This window comes from Globicephala melas, chromosome X, assembly GCF_963455315.2.
Source record: "Globicephala melas chromosome X, mGloMel1.2, whole genome shotgun sequence".
Lineage (NCBI taxonomy): Eukaryota > Metazoa > Chordata > Mammalia > Artiodactyla > Delphinidae > Globicephala > Globicephala melas.
The window spans coordinates 35,201,466-35,221,343 of record NC_083335.1 but is presented as its reverse complement, the minus strand read 5'-3'; the positions used below and the strand labels follow the sequence as shown (position 1 = coordinate 35,221,343).

The 19,878-nt window shown below is 40.4% G+C and overlaps 1 protein-coding gene across 5 annotated transcripts in view; it reads right to left on the bottom strand.

Annotated features, from left to right (window-relative positions):
- The window catches only part of ACSL4 (acyl-CoA synthetase long chain family member 4), a 76,260-nt gene extending 60,778 nt beyond the window's left edge, over nucleotides 1-15,482 (bottom strand). For all 5 annotated transcript variants that reach the window (XM_030835764.3, XM_070044701.1, XM_070044700.1 and 2 more), the window contains exon 1: nucleotides 15,311-15,482. The gene's annotated coding sequence lies outside the window, so the exon portion shown is untranslated. The remainder of the gene's footprint in view (nucleotides 1-15,310) is intronic.
- Nucleotides 15,483-19,878: the final 4,396 nt, after the last annotated feature.

Genomic DNA, 19,878 nt, shown 5'->3' with positions numbered 1-19,878 from the left:
AAGCTCTTTAAAGACAGAAGTCATCTCTGTCCCCATCGCTGCTATAATCCCCAGAACCTAGCACCGTACAGGTACACAGTAGGTGCTTACTAAATAGTTCTTGACTGAAATAACAAGTCACACTAAAGACGAAGGAAACCAAAGAATGATTTCCCAGTTAAATCTTTCACTCTATGTATGTATGCCTCCTCACATCTGAGATACATAGGCGTGCTTCCTCTCATACACTGACAAGCTTGAAATTAAACACAAGATGGACCACATTCTGGCAGAGTACAAATTTTACTCCCATTCTGGGTAGGAATCATGACTTCATAAGCAGAGCGAATAACAGTCTGCTCAGTATGTTTACACGTATGATTTCATGTCTCATATTCCAAAGCCTTTACTTAAATGAGGATATCACAGCAAAATTGTATGGCTAGTGTAGCGCTCTGATTCTCATCAGCTGGGCTAAAGGAAACCCCTTACTGCAATTGGCACAGATGGAGAAAAGAAAAGGAAGGTGAGACCATAAACATGGGAGAAGAGGAAAGAAAGAAAAAAGTGAAAGTAGAGGTAAGAGCAACATCAGCTGCTCGTCTACAAGGTACCACTGGGTGGCGCCAGTGCCCCTGGCTATCCAATACAGATACAGAACCAGGACTCGGAGCCATCAGTCTGCCTGTATTTTCCAGAGCTTAGGCTAGATGCTCAGAAGTCTATTTTCCACATGCTGATGGACAGATGCAATTCACCGGAGTTCAAGTTCTCTGCATATGTCATCAACATAGGCATAAGTCTTAAGGATGTTGTGTTTATCAGAGACACCTGGAAGGTGATTTGTCAACAGTTTTGCCTGGTGAAATGTTTCAGAGCTCACCATTCTAAATGCAGAGATTCTCAGTAGAGTGAGAGGCCAGGGGTTCTCAGTGGAGTGAGAATGGAGGAAAGGGATCAGAATGACCTAGAAAGCTTTTTTAAACTATTAGGTTGAACCATATAAAATTGCCAATAGTCGAAAGCTGTTACATCCACAAATATAGCAATTTCAAATGGTTCAACCTAATACACACATATTTAGAATCACTGGGTTAATGAGCCATTGTTACTGATAGGAGTGTCCTATTTCTCAGGTTTGTTGGGGGGGGGAAACGTTGAGAACACCCGCACAGTTTGGCCTTAAATCATGAAGAATTAACTGAACAAAGAAATGGAAACAAAATAACTAAGGACAGGGAATTCCCTGCAGTCCAGTGGGTACGACTTGGCGCTTTCACTGCCGGGGACCTGGGTTCAATCCCTGGTCAGGGAACTAAGATCCCTCAAGCCACTGGCATGGCCAAATAAATAAACAAATAAATAAGGATAGGGAATAGATTAAACTACATTAAAAATAGAAGACATGGGAAGATGTTCACAAAAAATTTAAATGCTATATTAAGTGTAAAAAAGCAAATTACAAAACAGTATATAAAACACATTTTGTTTTTTAGGGGAATCCAAAAACGTTTGGGGGATACGGAAGGATATATACTAAAAAAATCTCAATAGTTGTCTCTGCGTACGGGCACTACCCGTACTTTGTTTTGTTTTTTTATCCATACATGTTTTCTAAAATAAACATGTATAACAATTTTGCATCCTGGAACAGGAAAAAAATTAAAGACTTTGGTAGTAAAACTAGGGAAATCCAAATAAATTCTAGAGTACTGCACCAGTGTCTGTTATGTAAAATGTTAACATTAGGGGGAGCTGGGGAAAAATATCCAGGACCTCTGAACTATCTTTACAAATTCATTGTGAATCTAAAATTATTCCAAAATGAAACATTTATTTAAAAAAATAAGCCATGTATTAAGATCACATTTTTTAAATCCAGAAGAAAAAAATCCATTTGGTTAAGAGATTCCTACATTTAAACAAGAATATGGTGGAATAAAACTTCTTTGGTAGAAAGAAGTCTTGGAAGAAGCTATGCCTTCTAGCATGACAACCAAAAGTTGTAAAGACTTAATGACATATGCAGTGACTTTCATAATATGAAAGTGATGTTATCCTATTGGGCATAGGCTCACTGAAGCAGGAAACAAACGGTTGAGTCTCTATTTTCTTTGGTTTTGTAATCATCACTGCTGAAGACTAACCACCATAAGGGCATTTGAGGGAAAAAAAATGAAAAATAAGTATAGCCAGTAACCACCCTTTTCATCTGTAAAATTTTAAAAAATTTAGTTTCCCAAATCCTGGGCAGCTACAGGTACATGCACATGCATTCGTTCAAGAAAAATTCAATGAGCGTTTACCAAGCCCACTCCTTCTGGAGCTTACTGTTCAATAGACAATATTTTAAGAGGACATGAGACTAACATAGAGAGCAGACATATACGTATAATAGGAAAAGAGGGATACCCATGAGCCAACCCTCAACCCTATAATAATAGCCCAACCAGACTTTTTTAAAAAGTTAATAATAATAGCTACCCTCTGGGATTATCCAGTTATACCTGTTAATGCGTAGGTACCAGCTGGCTTGCTCAAAATGGATTTTTTTACAATTTCCTTTAAATATTAGGGCAAGGAAAATTATGCAAAGCCTGAAAGTGAGGTTCTGAAAAGGAATAAAGGAAAGGACAATGCAGAGCTAAAAACACAAACAGAAAACTAAAAGGTCTGGATCAATTTCATCTGCAGACTACTATCCCTCTGTTACAAACAGGTTATAACCTTCTGGTTATAATACTCCTCCAGCAAGTGTAAAATTTGGAATAGGTTAGTTCCACTGCAGAACACACACCATGGGGGGTTTCCTTACTTGTAGGTTTCCTTACTTGTAGGTTTCCTTACTTGAGTACTGACAATGTGTCAATATAAGGCACTTTTGCAGAAGATGAGATCCAAAACAAGAATTTCAAAAACAGATTTAAAGAGAAGCACCAGTGTACTAAAAACTCCCAAGCAGAGCAGAAGTCTTTTTCCCATCTCAATGAAACACTGTTTAAGGAAGGGGAGTTATGTGTCCCCATAAAAACGTCAGCCAAGAAACTTGCTATAACTTCAACAGTGTTGATATTTCCGACCAGCAGATATCACCCATTTATCCCTAAAGCATTTAACTTCTGCTGTACCTACAATGTGTAATTTGCTTTTAAGACATCCCTTTGCAGTTATTTCTGTGTATAGTTAAGCGAAAATACATCCTCTTTAAATTAGGTTATAATTCAATCCTCCTGGAAGCATCTGCAAACAATGTGAGCAGCAGTAAAAGGTAAAGGCGGTTCTCTTTCTCATGTACTATACGGGGCAACCTGCTGCTTACTCTTCTTCAAAAGCAAAACTAAGGTCAACACAGAGGAGGTTCTGAAAACAAACGTTCTCTGTTTGAGGCCTGATGGTTGTGTGACAGCAACAGGCCAGATTTTTAAAGAATAAGAAAAGGGATTATCAGAATGCTTCCAGCACCTCGATCTTACGGTTTCCAGGGCTGCTATGTCTGAAAGTAGAAGAGAAAGGCATTGAGGTTCGGTGCCTGGTGCCAAGTCCAGGCAACATCCTGATCTTTCATCAGCAATGGGCTACTGCCGGTAAAAGCAAGAAAAAAAAAATTTTTTTTTTTTAAAAGGTCTAGCAAGGTACTTCCCTGGTGGTCCAGTGGCTAAGACTCCACGCTCCCAATGCAGGGGGCTCTGGGTTCGATCCCTGGTCAGGGAACTAGATCCCACATGCTGCAACTAAGAGTTCGCATGCCACAGCTAAGACCCGGCGCAGCCAAATAAATACATAAATAAAAATATTTAAAAAAAAATAAAAATAAAAATAAAATAAAAAGGTCTAGCAATTGCAGGACATGTCCCCAGATCTGGCCAAGTACCAAACTCAAATTCTAAAAGTTTAGCTCATTCCACAGAACAATTTTATGCAACCCAAATATGTAACTGTATGACTTTGAAACATCATTGATTTTCTTTCACACAGGAGGCAGAGGTCAGCAGCAGAGGCAACAAACCTAAGAATTGATTTTCCATCCTAAGCAGACTCCTACTCACTCCTCTCAAAGCAGAAGAAACATTTTCTCATGATCTCATGACAAAATGTTATGACTTCTAGAAGAGACCAGACAAATAAAATGACCTTAGTGTCACATTAGCTAGGAATGATGCAAAATTAAAGAAATCAACTCTAGGTTGAAAAGCAATTCTTTCAGCCAAAATTAGCTGCTTCAAAATGAGTTGCTTCCATCTCGTCAAAGTCATTAAAGTAACATATATGTGTTTCATAACAACAATTCTGTCTTCGGAAAAACACCCAGTTTTGACTCACTTTTGCAGATTTCCACCAGAGACTGTGATATCAGATTCAACACTGCAAGGCTTCTCAACACACTCTTAGCTTAGGGGCCCAATAGGCTACAGCTTGTTTTTAAAATACGTCTCTAAAGAACAAACTGGAGTTGAGATTCCTAGTTTTCAAAACTCAAGGTACGCTCTGGCTAGAGACCATATGTTCATGGCCAACTCTCACTCCTTTGGTCATGCCCTAGTACAGCACTGACCTCCTCTTTCCTGTGGGCAGTGCCCTAAGCAACACGACCCTTCAGTCAAAGGCAGGGAGGGAGGTGGTCAATAGTCTTCCTCAGTTGAGGACAATTAGAAGCTAGATTGTAAGGAAGCACTTTCTCCCTAAGAGGTGAAAAAAAAACCCTACAATCTTTAGGGTTAGGGGCTTTTTGAGAAAAAGATCAGCTGTCTGAAAGTTAAGTTAGGAATGACTCTCCCATTGCACCACATGTACTATATCACTGCAATCATAGGCCAATCACTCCACACAAACATTTCATATAACCAAGTAACAACGGCTCAAATGCAGGGTACCACTGAGACAAGATAGAGATTGGGAAGCTATCTGAGCACTGGAATATTCTTCCTCCAAGAGCCAGGTAGAATATTCTTCTACCTTTGCAGAGCCCTTAGGCTTACAGTGACTCCAGAATGACCCTACTGAGCTACGATTCAAGTCAGCCGGCAGGGCAAGTACAAGTATCTTTTTAACCCCAATGAACACTTTGTACTTCTGGGGTTGAGGATCACCCCTCATTCAATTCTACTCAGGCCATAAAAGAAAGGCTTAACAGTGAGGTTGGGGAACTCCATTTCAAAACATGGATTAAAAAAGGAGGTGGGGGCTTCCCTGGTGGCGCAGTGGTTGAGAGTCCACCTGCCGATGCAGGGGACACGGGTTCGTGCCCCGGTCCGGGAAGATCCCACATGCCGCGGAGCGGCTGGGCCCGTGAGCCATGGCCACTGAGCCTGCGCGTCCGGAGCCTGTGCTCTGCACAGGCCACAACAGTGAGAGGCCCGCGCACCGCAAAAAAAAAAAAAAAAAAAAAGGTGGGAGATTCACCAGGGAAGTTTCCATTTTGCAGTTGTCTTTTCTAAAATTACTTGTAAAGAAGTAAATTCTTTGGAGGATACTTCCTAAAGAAAGCTACTCCCTTACTAACAGTTTAATATTCAACAATCTCTTGGTGATCAAGAGAATATTCAAATTAATGTAAATATGTACATAAATTAAAAACCTGCTTCCACATAAAAACCCTGGCCTTTATACTTGACACTAAAAACAAAATCTAAGCAGAGGAATCCAAAATTTGCTGGTGGAAAAGCGGTGTTATATAATGTCCTTACGAGTTCAGTCATTCTGCTTGAAAATGTAAAATGTGTAACTATATTTGAATGAATATGCTAATACTGACATTTCTTTCTATTGGGGGAAATAAACACTACACAGCTTCCCATCTGCAGGTTGCTATAATTCACCAAACAGTGAGCCTGAACCATGACTTTTCTAGTTTCCAGAGTATGGAAACCACCTGCTTCACAGAAATTCCAACCTACTCCTGTAAGGAAGTGCCTGGGCACAAACGGAATCCCAAATATTTCACCAAAGGCTTTAAAGCATACTAAACTAACCTTGCAGCAAATCTTGAAGGTCTCTGCGGTTCCAAGTACAAGAATACCATTATCCTAGCCTGCTTTTCTCTTTTCTGCTCTATTTGAAACACATTCATCTGACAGTTGTTTATGGCTAGTTCTGCCCAGTTCTACCCCCCAGTCAAGTGATGATTTTTCAATTACTCTTTTAAGCTATGTCTCAACTTAGTATCTTCAGTGGTCATGGGGAACACAGCATCTTTTACTTGGATGCGTCCCATGAGATACTAGTGCTAGTTCTGTCTTCTCTTCTGTTTCCAAAGCCATAACTGAACTTTAAGCTCATTCAAACAAGTTCCTGTTTCCTGTCTGCGGGAAACGTTCAGCTTTCAGTTCATTTGAGAAGCAGAAATGACTAACATATTCTGAGAATCACGAATGATCACCATTTCAGCAGGAGCAGCTCTGCCCATTTCTGCAGGCTTTCTCTGATGACTCACCACTCGGGTACCCCCAGGGGAGTGGTCCTTCAAAACCCTATCATTACTTTTTTTGTAGTATTAAAACGCTTTAGGCACATGTTGAAGGTAATAAACAGGATACCTAAGAGAAAACAGGTATTTCACCATGCCTTCCACTGCCTTAACTTCTTAACAACCACTAGAAGCCACCATAAATATTTTCAATACCTCTGTTACTAGCCTCATCTCACATGTCTCTGTCATCAGTCAACTGAGAAATGGGAAACCTCTATTCTGACTCCCACATAAAATCTGCTAACTTCACAGCGCCTATGAAAGAAAAATCCTCTTGCTGTGAAATCAATTCCAGAAAGGCCAAAATGCACAAGATACACAGCCTTGGAGAGCAGCGATGCTATTTCAATCGCCATAACAAAAATATGAGCAGCTACGCTAAGCCATCACATTAACACCATCGTCTACAAGGTAGAATCTTCTTTTGTTAAATACTCTATTGAATTCATCATAAACTAAGGTCTTTTCACCTCTAAGTCCCACAACATAAACCCAGAAAAGGTTATAATGAGCCTAGGGCGGATGTGCTTAATAAATGCTTCTAGAGGACATGCGAGCAGAATACGTACATACTTGCCCAAATCCAACACAGTTCTCCTAATGTACAATTTTATATACTACAGACTGAGTTACCATACACAAAGATTCACGTTGCCACAGAGACCTAGATTTTCTTTACTTTTGTAAGCTGTAAAAGAACACAACTAAGCCCACACATTTACCAAAAATTAGACCGGTTGGTTTTTCTTTGAACCAAAGTAACTGTTCAAGTTCAGTTTTAAAATCTTCATTAAAACCAAACCCCACCCAAAAGATTCCTAATGACATGTTAATACATTGCACTTATACATCATTACTAGTAACTACAATTTAAACAACATGTGCATAAATTCCAAACAGAACTGAACTGGTTTAACATTGAGGATTTTTTAATTCCTTGGTTATTTACTTTTGGTGGCCATGACTTTAAGATTATAGTTTGTCCTAGAAACCAGTTATTTTAAGTGGAACACTATACTTACATGGCACAGTGTTGTTCTTCTTCCCACTAAAATGTCTTTTTCACTTATTCAGAGTTACCAAACGTGAAAGATGCTCACAGTATAGAGTCAAGTTAAAGGAAGCAAATTACAAATAGGTATGCACAGTAAGAACCCATTTTTGTAGAAAGAAGATACGTATGTTTGCACACGTGCATGTATGTGTGCACACGTGTGCATGCAAGCATCCAAACATGTGTGTACACAAACGTGTACCCAGAAGTTGACAATAGAGCTCCCTGGGTATGGGATTATGGTGCTCTTATTCTTCTTTATACTCATATTTTCAGTGCAGAAAATTTAGACAATACAAATACTACTTTAACAAAGGGAGAAAATTATTTTTAAAAACTACCCGAGTGCTGTCTAAATACAAGGCATTCACTCCATTTCAGAATCGCGTTGTAATTATCCTCCAGTGTGTAATGTTGCGTATGATGAATCTGTATAATTAGTATCAAAACAGTAATCATAAATTAAAATGCACTGTAGAATTGTATAGGGTAAAATGTATAAGTATCTCTATACTGCCTTCCTCTAACACCACTCCCTTTTGCCCCAGAGATAACCATTTGTGGTGCGTATCAATCACACTTTTTTGTATTATCCATACGCATGGTAAGGTTTTGTTCTTTTAGATAAGTGGAATCATGGTATACGGACTGTTGTTCTATAACTCCCTCCTCTGCCCCCCCCCCACCTTTAACAACATATTTTGGAACTCTTGTGTCAGTTTATATAGGTCTGAAGGGTTTCTTTCCTTTAATAGCCCCATGTTATTCCACAGAACAGCATGCCATTATTTAAATCATTCCCCTTCTGATGGACATTTAGGGTGCTGCCAAGTTTTCACTGTTATGACCAGTTTCACTGCATTGAAATCTTGTATGCATCTTTATACAAATGTGCAGATATTTCCTTAGAATAGCTTCCTACAGAATTGCTGGGCCAAAATACATGCATATTTAAAAAATGAGAGGATTTTGGTACCCTCTATCAAAAAGCTACACAATTTGCACTCTCATTAACAGTGTATGAGAGTGCCCATTTCTTTCAAAAAGTGGATATTATAGTTTTTGCCAATGTATTTGGTAAAAAAAAAAAAAAAAAAGGTTTTCATTTCCCTAATTACTAGAATGAATTTGAGCATCTTTTCTTTTTTAATCATCATTTCAATCTCTTCTTATGTGAAAGGCCAATTCATAACCCTGTGCCACTTTTTCTAACAGGTGCCTTTTTCTTATTGATCTGTAGGAGCTCTTTACATATCATAGATATTACACAGTAGAAACCTTTTTATCTAATGTTATTTGGAACACTTGATTAGCTAATTGAAAAGGTCAACTAAGGTGAACAGTCATAAGAAAATATGCACATGACAAACATTTCATTTTATCTTCATTTTATCAGTGGTAAATGTACACTCATTCGTCAAACTTTTGATAAAGGGCCAAGAAGCCAAGACCTTTCTTTAACTCCAGGTCCCTGGATTGTAAAGAAAGTTAATTTGAATTCTTAGATAATGTAGAATGTCAAAGAACTTAAAAGACACTTGCAAGGAACTATGAGTAGAGAACCCCTCAGATTTTTATATTTATTTTATACAAATCTTCTATCGTTGTCTTACCCACACCTAATTATACAGTAATAACTTGCTTTCATCAACTCTTTCCAAAGCATACCATTTGTTTTGTTATAATAAACCTATCCCCCAGCTTCAACAATTATCTATACGTGCTGAATTTTATTTCTTTCACATCTCTATGCACTCCGTACCTCAACTCCCATATAATCTGAAGCAAATACCAGATACATATCATTTCATATGTAAATTTTCAGTAAGAACTTCAATTCCCCACTACTCAGACTGTATCACATTATAAAATATGAAAATAAATTACGTATTTACAAAAACAAGAACAACGAGCATATATAGGTTCAGTAATAAAAGCATCTGTTGTACTGGTGGGTCCACAAGCCTGGCTTACCTGAGACCAACCTACTAATATCAAGTGTTCAGGGCACAGTGTATTTTACGAAAGAAATGAGTATCGTTTAATATGGTGAGTCAGTTAAGTAAAAGTCAATAAAAGCTTCCACTGCATATGTAGAAGTTATTTCCCCCCAGTCTGTCATATGCCTTTTTAACTTTGTTATGGTGTCTTGTGCTTTCCAGAAATTTTTAAAATACATCCTTAATGTATTTTTGTGTATGATGTGAGGCTGAGATCCATTTCTTTCCAAATATACAGCCCACAGTGCTAACTCAATTTCCATTTTCAACATTACTTGTAGGTAGGACGTTTAAAAGAACTAAAGTGTGAACTTCTAATGTACGAAAGGAAGCTGTGCAAACAAAATAATAAACCAGCCAGTCTTAAGGTCAGCTTGATAGGCTCAAACTACTATGTATTTAAAGATTACAGGGCTTCCCTGGTGGCGCAGTGGTTGAGAGTCCGCCTGCCGATGCAGGGGACACGGGTTCGTGCCCTGGTCCGGGAAGATCCCACATGCCGCGGAGCGGCTGGGCCCGTGAGCCACGGCCGCTGAGCCTGCGCGTCCGGAGCCTGTGCTCCGCAACGGGAGAGGCCACAACAGTGAGAGGCCCGCGTACCGGGAAAAAAAAAAAAAAAAAGATCACAGAAGTTTGGGGAGCAGGAGCAACAGTGCTGCCATATACCTGGCTCTGTCGTTACCGCTCTGGCTTACAGCAGGATCTCCAAAGGACATCGCAACTGGACAGGCCTGCTTCTGAATCTCACTATTTGCCATACTTGTAGATTGACATTCACACTGAAATACCCCACACTTGACGACAACAACATCAACCTTCCCAACTCTCTATCCATTCCTTAATGCTGCTCCTAGACCACAGTGCCTTCAGACTTAGTTAAAGAAAATGAATACACTGTTCTGAACCACAATTTCCCATGGAAATATACCTAAAAGATACTAAAAGTCAAGGTAAAGTTTGTCAAATTTCCTTTATAACATAGAGACTCAATAATTTTTAAGGTTGCGTTATCTCTGGGCAAACTTTTTGTGTAAAATTTACCAGAGAGTAAATTGGCTTTTAGGGTCATAAGTTCTCTGTTTCAACTCTGACACTGTATTTTGAATGCAGCCAGACAATACATAAATGAATGGATGTGCCCGTGTTCCAACAGAAATTTATTCATAAAAACAGGTGGTGGGCAGGATTTGGCCACCGGCAGTATTTTACCAGCCCTTGTCTTATACCAACGATTGATCTTTTTCAAATCCACTACCCTGGCTATACACTTATTTGAGCAAATATGGTGACACTGAAGGGACAAGTAATAATTTCAGTACCACCTTACAGAAATGAATACTCTAAAAATCGATCACTAAGCTCTTCCTGTAAGTTCTCATAATATGAGCACATCTATTTTTCAAAATATAACACTGTAAGTCATCTTAAAACTAATGCTTATTCTAAAAGATAATTAAAATGAACATTAAGTAGCTACTATAAAAGAAAAACATGCAGTCTAGACAGACAAATTCAACAGTCTTCTATTCACTATTCTGAGTAGCAAAAGCCTACTAAATCTATCATCATATTCGCAACTTCACTACTTAAAACGCAGAAGCAGACTTTCAAAGTACATTTAAATGAGAACACGATTGTTTTTCTTTGGACTACTTACCACAAATGTTGATTAGAAACTATACAGTTTTGCCAAAATATTTTAAAATTAGAAAGTGAAACCAAAAATCTCCTTGGCATATGACGTGTCTACTTAATTTTAAAATATTAATTTTTATGTTTCATTTGACTGCCCGGTAAGGCAGAAATTATATTTTAAGGCACAAAAGGATGGCAGCCATTTTAATATAGTGAGACCATGTATGAGTATGTACACACACTGAAAGCCATCAAGACCACTAGTTCAAAGAATACATCTGAGCTCCAGGATTGCTCAAAGAAAAAAATATTCACAATGCTTACAGAAGTACTGGATGTTATACAGAACAGCAAGGAATAAAATTAAATAACAAAGGTACATAAGACCCCTTAACACAAAAGGCATGATCCATAAAAGGAAAAACTGATAAACTGGACCTCATCCAAATTAAAGATTTTTGTTCTGCGAAACTTCCCTGTGAAGACGACGAAAAGGCAAGCTGCAGGATGGGAGAAGATATTTGCAAACCATGTAGCCAACAAAGCACTAGTATTAAGAATATATAAAGAACTCTCAGAACTCAACAGTAAAAAAAAAAATCCAACTAGAAAATGGACAAAAGACACGACCACACATTTCACTGATGAAAATACAGAGATGGCAGATAAGCGCATGAAAAGATGTTCAACATCATTAGCCACCAGGGGAATGCAAATTAAAACTATGACAAGATATCACTATATACATATCTATCAGAATGGCTAAAATAAAAAATAGTGACAACACCAAGTGTCAGCAAGGATGAGCACAATTCATGCATTGCTGGGGCACGGGCGGGGGGATGTAAAATGGCACAGTCACTCTGGAAAGCAGTTCGGCAGTTCCTTATAAAACTAAACATGCAACTACCATACGAACAGCGATTGCACTCTTGGGCAACTATCCCAGAGAAATGGAAATTTATGTTCATACAAAAACCAGTGCACAATTTTTCATAGGAGCTTTATTCATAATAGGTTACAAAATACGGGAAATAGATGTCCTTCGATGGGTGAACGATTAAACTGTATACATCCACAGCATGGAATACAACTCAGGAATGAAAAAGAACTATTGATACAAGACACATTCCCTGCATGAATCTCCAGGGAATTACACTGAGTGAAAAAAAGTCGATCTCAAAAGATTACACATCGCATGATTTCATTTGTATACCATTCTTGAAATGACAAAATTATAGGCAAGGAAAACAGATCAGTCGTTGCCAGGGATCAGGGAGCGAGGGAGATGGCTGTGGCTATAAAAGGGCAACATTAGAGACCTTTGGGGTGATGGAATTGTCCTGTATCTTGACTGTGGTGGTAGTCACACGAATTTACACATATGGTAACACTGCATAGAACTAAATACACACACGCAAGTGAGTGGATGTAAAACTGGAGATCTCTGAATCAGGTGGATGGACTGTATCTGTCTCAATTTCCTTGTGACATTATGCTACAGTTATGCCAGATGTTACCACTGGGGAAAATTAAAGGGGATTATTTTTATGATTGTATGAGAAACTACAACTATCTTAAAATAAACAGTTAAAAGAGAAAGGAAGATAAAGAATATATAAGACCAACCAATAGCAGGAGTGGAAAAAATAAAGCTTTCATTTTTGCTAAAGTCTCAAAAACTGAAAGTCAAGGAAAGAAAAAAAAAAAGAAATGCCAAGAAGAGAGCCTACAGGCTACAATCATCTCCTCCTCCCCTGGGGAGTCTTAACTTCCCCAGGATTTTGCTTCTGTCCCTGATTTGACTGTTGTTAATAAAAATAAACTGACATACAAACTGTCTCTCCAAAACTTCCACCATCATCACCTCCATCCTGAACTATAAAACTAAACCTTGCAGGGTAAGGATTGTCTTCTTAACCATCATATCCTAGTGGCCTGGCACAAAATACGTGACAGATGGAGGAACAAGATAAGTTGAATGAACGAACAAATGAATGAATGACTGAGATGCCTGCATATTCTTTTCAAGCGCCTAGCCAATTACAGTTACAAGGCAGTATGTATACATTCCCGTACAAATTTCTTAAAAGCCCTGAATGTTTAAAAATAATAATAAAGTGTGGTATGCACACCCTTCACTTGCAAGCTTAAGTTAGCAATCCTGACTTTTGTAAAATGCTTCCCAATTTATAGACTTCCACATATAGTAATTCATTTGATAAGGATGAATTAAGAATTATGCATATATAGATTGGAACCAGTGTAAGCAGATCTTTCAGAAAAACGTTCTAAATAACTAAGGATTTACCTTAGCTTAGTTTAACTAAGGATTTACGGCACAGCCTTAATGCAAATTGTGAGATATATATATATATATATATGTATTTTTCAAATTGGGGGACTTATACGGATTATTCTGCCAACATCAAGACCCTTTGACAGATGCAAAAATGAAGAGAGGTAAAGTGACTTATTCAAGGTTATACAATCAGCTAGCACTGGAACTGGCGCCTGAGCCTCTCCAGAGTCCCAATTCATTTCTCTTCTCACTGAACTGGGCAAGCCTGTCCTTTCTCCACCCATCCCACCCCTACCCAAAACACTCAAACAAAAAATCTTAATCTGAATCTCTTATTTTTAAAATAGGGGTTTTAGGGGGAAAATTGAATTTATTCAAGATGTTAATTGTTGCATTACACCTTCTGTGGATTTTTAGGTGTCAAATTACTTCTCCTATCAGAACAATAAAGTACTTTATTCTGTGGTGCGAGCAGACTAACAGTTTAATGTTTCATCCTCCACCTAAATGGCAGAGAGGGTGTTAATTATTCTTACAAGTCTCACACTTCTTTTCAATCGTAAAGATGAGCTCTATTACAATCCGAGGAAGAGGCCTCACACTATTAAAATCTTGATTGATATGCTCATTGACAGTACAGTCATTGGATCTCTGCTTACAGCCTTATGTACCAAGAGCAGGTAAAACTATCTGTTACAGGCAATATAAAAGAAAAAGTAACGTAGCAACAAGCAACTACCGGGAAATGAGGATTTCATCAGGTTAAATCTCCGTTATGCTGCAACATGTTACTAAGCATGAGTTTAGAGGTCCTGGAATCAAAACACTAGAAGGAACCTTCGTTCAACATCCTCATTTTTGTAAATGAGGAAACTGAGGCGTTGATCAAACCATTAACCAATAAAGCAGACTGCTTACTTTTTCAAAGGGGTTCATTTAAATGCCATTTAGCCCTTATTCTCCATCTCGCCGTTTCTTAGAGGGATGATTTTTTTTTTAAGGTGAAAACGATGAGAGCAAAGTCATTTCAAGAGGGTGAAAAAAAAATGCCTTTGAAGGAGGAGATGGCTGGAGTGAAGAGAAGAAATGACGTCTTATTTAAAATATGTAACCCCTTAATGGGGGCTAGGCAGTGAATCATATTCTCCTCGATTCTTCTCTGTGCTATTGACATCGACCACAGTTCTTTCTGTAGGGCAATCGAATGAGAGGAAGAGGAAGTGAATAAAGCTGATGCTAAATATACAGCACCCATGGAGGACAAGGATGTAGATAGGTAGAACAGGAAAAAATAAGAGCATGTTTCTGCTAGAAACCAGCCGTTTTTCTAACCTACCTAAAGATACGGAAGCTAAGAGTATATCGGAAGCTAGGGCATCCCTCAAATTCGAAGGGCGGATGCTTCTAGGGCCAGAGAGATCCCCTAGCTCTCAGATATAGAGAGACTCGAAGGGGACAAAATGGAGTTGAGGTCCAGGAGCGCCCTAAAGGTCGTTTGGAGGTCTGGCGAGCCCTTGATGTGCTCATTTGGAAAGAAAGGGTCATGGCAAAGCCTAGTACCCCGATCGGGAAGATGCTTTTGGCTCTCGGAGGGCGGTGAGCGGCAAGAAGAGGCAGGCCAGGGTCTCGAGGACCCCAGACCTCAGCAAAGGAGATGATACCGGGACCTCGGGAATCTTCCCGGCCCCGGAGGAGGCGGGAGGGTAGAACGCCCGAGCTCCAGAAGAAAGCGAGCGGATTCCGGTAATGGAAACGTCCCCTCAACCTCCTCCGGGCTCAGGTGTGGGACGATAGCTTGGCCGGAGCGGGGGCCCCGGCACAGCGACAGGGCACGGGTTGCCGGGGCAGGAGCCTCGCCGGCTGGGGTTACTCACCGGAGGCGCTGCCTGCGGCGTCTCCGCAGCCGGTCGACACTCGAGAGGCTGGTGGAAAGGAGCCGCGTGCCCGCTAGCGCTGGGGCAAGGAGGGGCGCGCCACGGAGGCCGGAGAAAAAGCCGCAGCGGCGCGCGCACACACGGAGGGCCGGCGGAGGAGGAGGCGGGGCGAGGCGCAGCGTGGCGCGGGCCCGGAAAAGACGCGCCCGGAGGGGCGGGCGGAGCGGGGGCGCGCGGTGGTGTGGCACAGCCGGCCGAATCGCCGGCGAAGGCGCGCTCGGCCCACCCACGCTCCCGCCTCCGCTCACCCCGACGTCAGCCGAAAAGGAGGGCCCGAGCGGGCTGCTAGCGGCGGGGTGGGGGGGGGGTGTTCGGTGTGCTCCGGGGGAGCTGAGCCGGCTAACGGCGCCCCGCGGGCTCACCGCAGGGTCCAGCTCCAGTCCCCGGGGCCGAGTGATTGAGCGTGTTTTCGGGAGGTCCGGGCGCCTGATTTCAGCGAGGTGCAGAACGGACCCACTCCCGCACCTGCGCTCGCTTCCCAGAACTCCACCCCAGAATGAAAGTTCCCCTCGGGTCGTCCTCCAGCTGCCCTTTCAAGATATTCATCTTCGGACTTCACTGCTCTTCCTATAGAGAGAGATCTTAACGTTCTTTGCCTAAGACATCCTGCTTCTCCCAGCCCCAGCTAACGCCTCTCTTCCCTTTATCTCGCCTCTCACTACGTTAAGACCCCATCCAGCCATCCCCACTTATGAAATATTACAGGAATGCAGGGTTTTCACTTAATGCCTTGCATTTCCACGATGGTGTAATGGCAAAAAAGCTCATAACTGATAAGGAAACGTCACCGCAGCACTATGACATCTTACTGGCCCCGATTGTTGTTTCTGAGCCAGTCCTACAAATACTGTTCCTAAGAGATTCAAGAAATTGTTGGTAAAAATAAAATGCTGGCGAACTGTCTCGGGGTTTCAAAAGAGACAGACCATAATTGCAAATGAGCCATGAAAAACTGCCAAGAATATATCACCAAAAGAAAGAAAATGCCAGTATGCTTCCAGTTGTCTGATGCATAATGGAGGACTAGCTTCCTCTTCTTGCTAGGAACAGACATGTCATTTCACTCGCTGTTTTGTATTTTCCCATAGAATTACTGGAGGTAACAACGTGTGTGTTTGTGTGTGTGTGTGACCACCTCAGGTTACAGGCTAGAGTTGTTCTTAGACTTTAGTATGCATCTGAATCATCTGGGGTGATTGTTAAAATATGGATACCTGGATCTGAGCAGGGCTGAGAAATATGAATCTTTAATAAGCATCTCAGGTGACACTGTACGTGGTTGGAGGCCCACAGTTGGAGAGCATAGAGCTACAGCCTTTGTATGTTACTTCTTTGAAGTGGAATTACTCATCCAATTTCCAACAGGCCCACCCACTTATATATAATATGCCTATGAATTTTGCTATGGCAGTCGTATAACTTCCTTTTTCGAGATTGACCTAGAAAGTTCAGGACTTCAACCAACAAGTTTGTCATGTTTATTTACAAGATCTTGTTGTAATACCAGAAATAACTAATCATTTCTCAGCTATATAATTCACTGGGTACCTACAGTGACAGAGCACTGTCATGTACAATAGGGTTAACACAAACGAAATCAAAGAAATGATCATCCCTGCCCTCAATAAACTTAGTGTCTAGTGGTGGAATTAAAACACAGACACAGGGCTTCCCTGGTGGCGCAGTGGTTGACAGTCCGCCTGCCGATGCAGGGGACGCGGGTTCGTGCCCCTGTCCGGGAAGATCCCACATGCCGTGGAGCGGCTGGGCCCGTGAGCCACGGCCGCTGAGCCTGCGCGTCCGGAGCTTGTGCTCCGCAACGGGAGAGGCCACGACAGTGAGAGGCCCGCGTACCGCAAAAAAAAAAAAAAAAAAAAACCACAGACACAGAACAGACCCAGTGTAGCACGTAAATCAGACCAAAATGAAAAAGAACACATAATGAAAGAGTACTCTTGTCAATTTCCTTTACTAGCAGTCACTGAGCTCAGACCTTTTCAATTAGGTAACTTCCTATGAACACTGAGTCAGTCCTAGGTTACTGAAGTTCTTCCAGCTTTACAAGGTGTAAAGGGAAGAGCCTGAAGCTATCAGTTTTTGTTTGTATGTATGCATATGTCTACATCTATACCTATGTATAAGGATGTCTGCAAATATAGATATAGAGGTACTTATCAGACAAGAAACTAGTTGAATTTTCAAGATCGTTATCACTTACACTATTCATTAATGCTGACAGTTCTGGCTACCTTTATCACCTACTGTACCCCACCTTTTCCTCTCCACTTAACCACACCCCGGGTGAAGAGGATAAAAGAGCTACATCTACAAAAAGGAAACCAAGTGTATCCACACTATTTCTAGCTGCTCTTTTTTCACTTTTTCAGGGTCAAAATAAGCCTTGCTTAATTTCTTGTCCTCAGAAACCCTCCAGAACAACTACCCAGGAACAAAACATTCCCCCAGCCAACTGTCTGACATTTTAGAGAGAACATTTGCACCATTGTTTACTAGTTTGGAAGACAGGGGATTATTATCCCATTTACAAATAGAGAAACAGATGCAGGTTAAATGACTTGCCTAGTCATACAACTAACTAGTAGCAGAGCCCGGATTTCCTACCACAGTTCCCAAGACTCCTAGACCGGGGTGCCTACCACTACATCAGGCTTCCTGGGTAATAAGTTTTTCCCAGAACTATTAGTCCAATTAGAAACAGAAGAGATAAACATGTGAAAATGGAGAAGAGTTAGGAAAACGTACAGTGCAATTGACAGATTCAAAATACAACATAAAAGCCACCGAAAGCATGGAAATTAAACTGAAGGCAAACAGAATTTACCAAGACAGCTCTGTTAGCGGGTACTGATATACAGTCCTTGCCCATTTTATTCTCCTGTAACAAGAAGCTGAAACAGATAGCCAGGCTGCTCTTGGCATTAGTTATTTATGGAAGGGCAGAAAACAACTGTTCTTCATTGACTGTGTAACAAGCCTTTGCATGTTAAACATACTTCACATGTTTGTAAAATAATAATTTCCTTTTTGGTCCCACTACAAGCAGCAGGACTTTATAATAATATTTGCATAGACAAATGATGTTATGCTTTGTCATTCATGAGACCTTTTTTTTTCTCAGACCCAATAACCAAGCCAAATATTGTCTTCAATGGCATGTCTGAAACAACTGGTGAAATCAGAAACCTAGGCAGAAGATGCTCTCACTGTGAACATAAATAATAACCTAGGCTACTCCTTTCAAAATGGCCAAAGACACTGCAGCTAGATTTAATGTTATTTTTTGAGAAATGACTTTTTTATCTGTTCAAACAACGATTTCTTGTCATTCCAGTACATTTCACTGGCTTTTAAATTAACTGAAAAGCCAAAACAAATAGAAAGACACTGAACGCATCTGGATGGGAAAACACAGTATAGTAAAAACTCGGTTCTTCCCAAATTCATCTGTAAAGTCCAAATCAAAATCCCAGCAGGGTTTTAATGAAACTTGAATTGACTGCCTCTCATTAACTCGTTCTTTCTCTTTTGAAAAACGAATTCCTATCCCCTCTAAATAAAATCCTCCACAATATCCTTGCAAACTGCTTTAGCAACCTTCCCAAAAATAAATATTCATATTATCCATAAGGCCAGAGGCAAATTAATGGGCGGTGGTAGTCATCAAATCTGCAAAAAGTTACCTTTTTTTATATTTTGCCCATTTTCTGTAGTGATTCTAGCCCAGTAATGTTAGGGGAAAAGGTCATCGATATCATAACTCACCTTAAATATCAATTTTCCTTTTCTTTTCACATACAAGAAGATTTGATTTCATCACCCATTCTTAAAAGACAAGCCAAATTTTAAAATTTTAAAATTTGTAAATGTCCCTTATTCAGAATCATTGGCTACTAGAGTCAGGAGGCCACAGAGAGTCAGAGTAGCAGGAGGAAAACTATTTGGGCTTTGGACTTGGACCACCCTAGACCAAGTTATATAACCTCTTCTGAGCCTCAGCCTCCTCATATGCGAGTTGAGGATAATAATGGTACCTCATTCATAAGGCTTTTCTGAGGGAGGGTTCAATGAAATCATGCTCTTAAGATGCCTGGCTTATGGCAAGCATGTAGAAAATGGTGGCTATTAATTACTAACTTTGACCTCCTCATTTTACAGATGAGAAAAAAGGAAACTAGAACCAAAACTCGTATCCTTCCATTACACCACACCTATCTTTCTCCAGATTCTCCTATTTATTTAGTGACTTCTTTAAAGCCAAGGGCTAAATCCCTTTCGAAGTGGTCCACAACCACCACCTTCACTTTCATTCACTAAATCACTCTCTGACCTCCAAGCCAACCCCCATTCTTTTCAATCCTCTAAATGTACCCTTTCTAATGCCTTCTATGAAATCCACAAGCCCCATCATTACACCTAGGTATTCACTCTGCTTAAACCTTCGAACATTCATTCAAAGCAATCCTTTTTCAAACTAAAATACTGTAAGA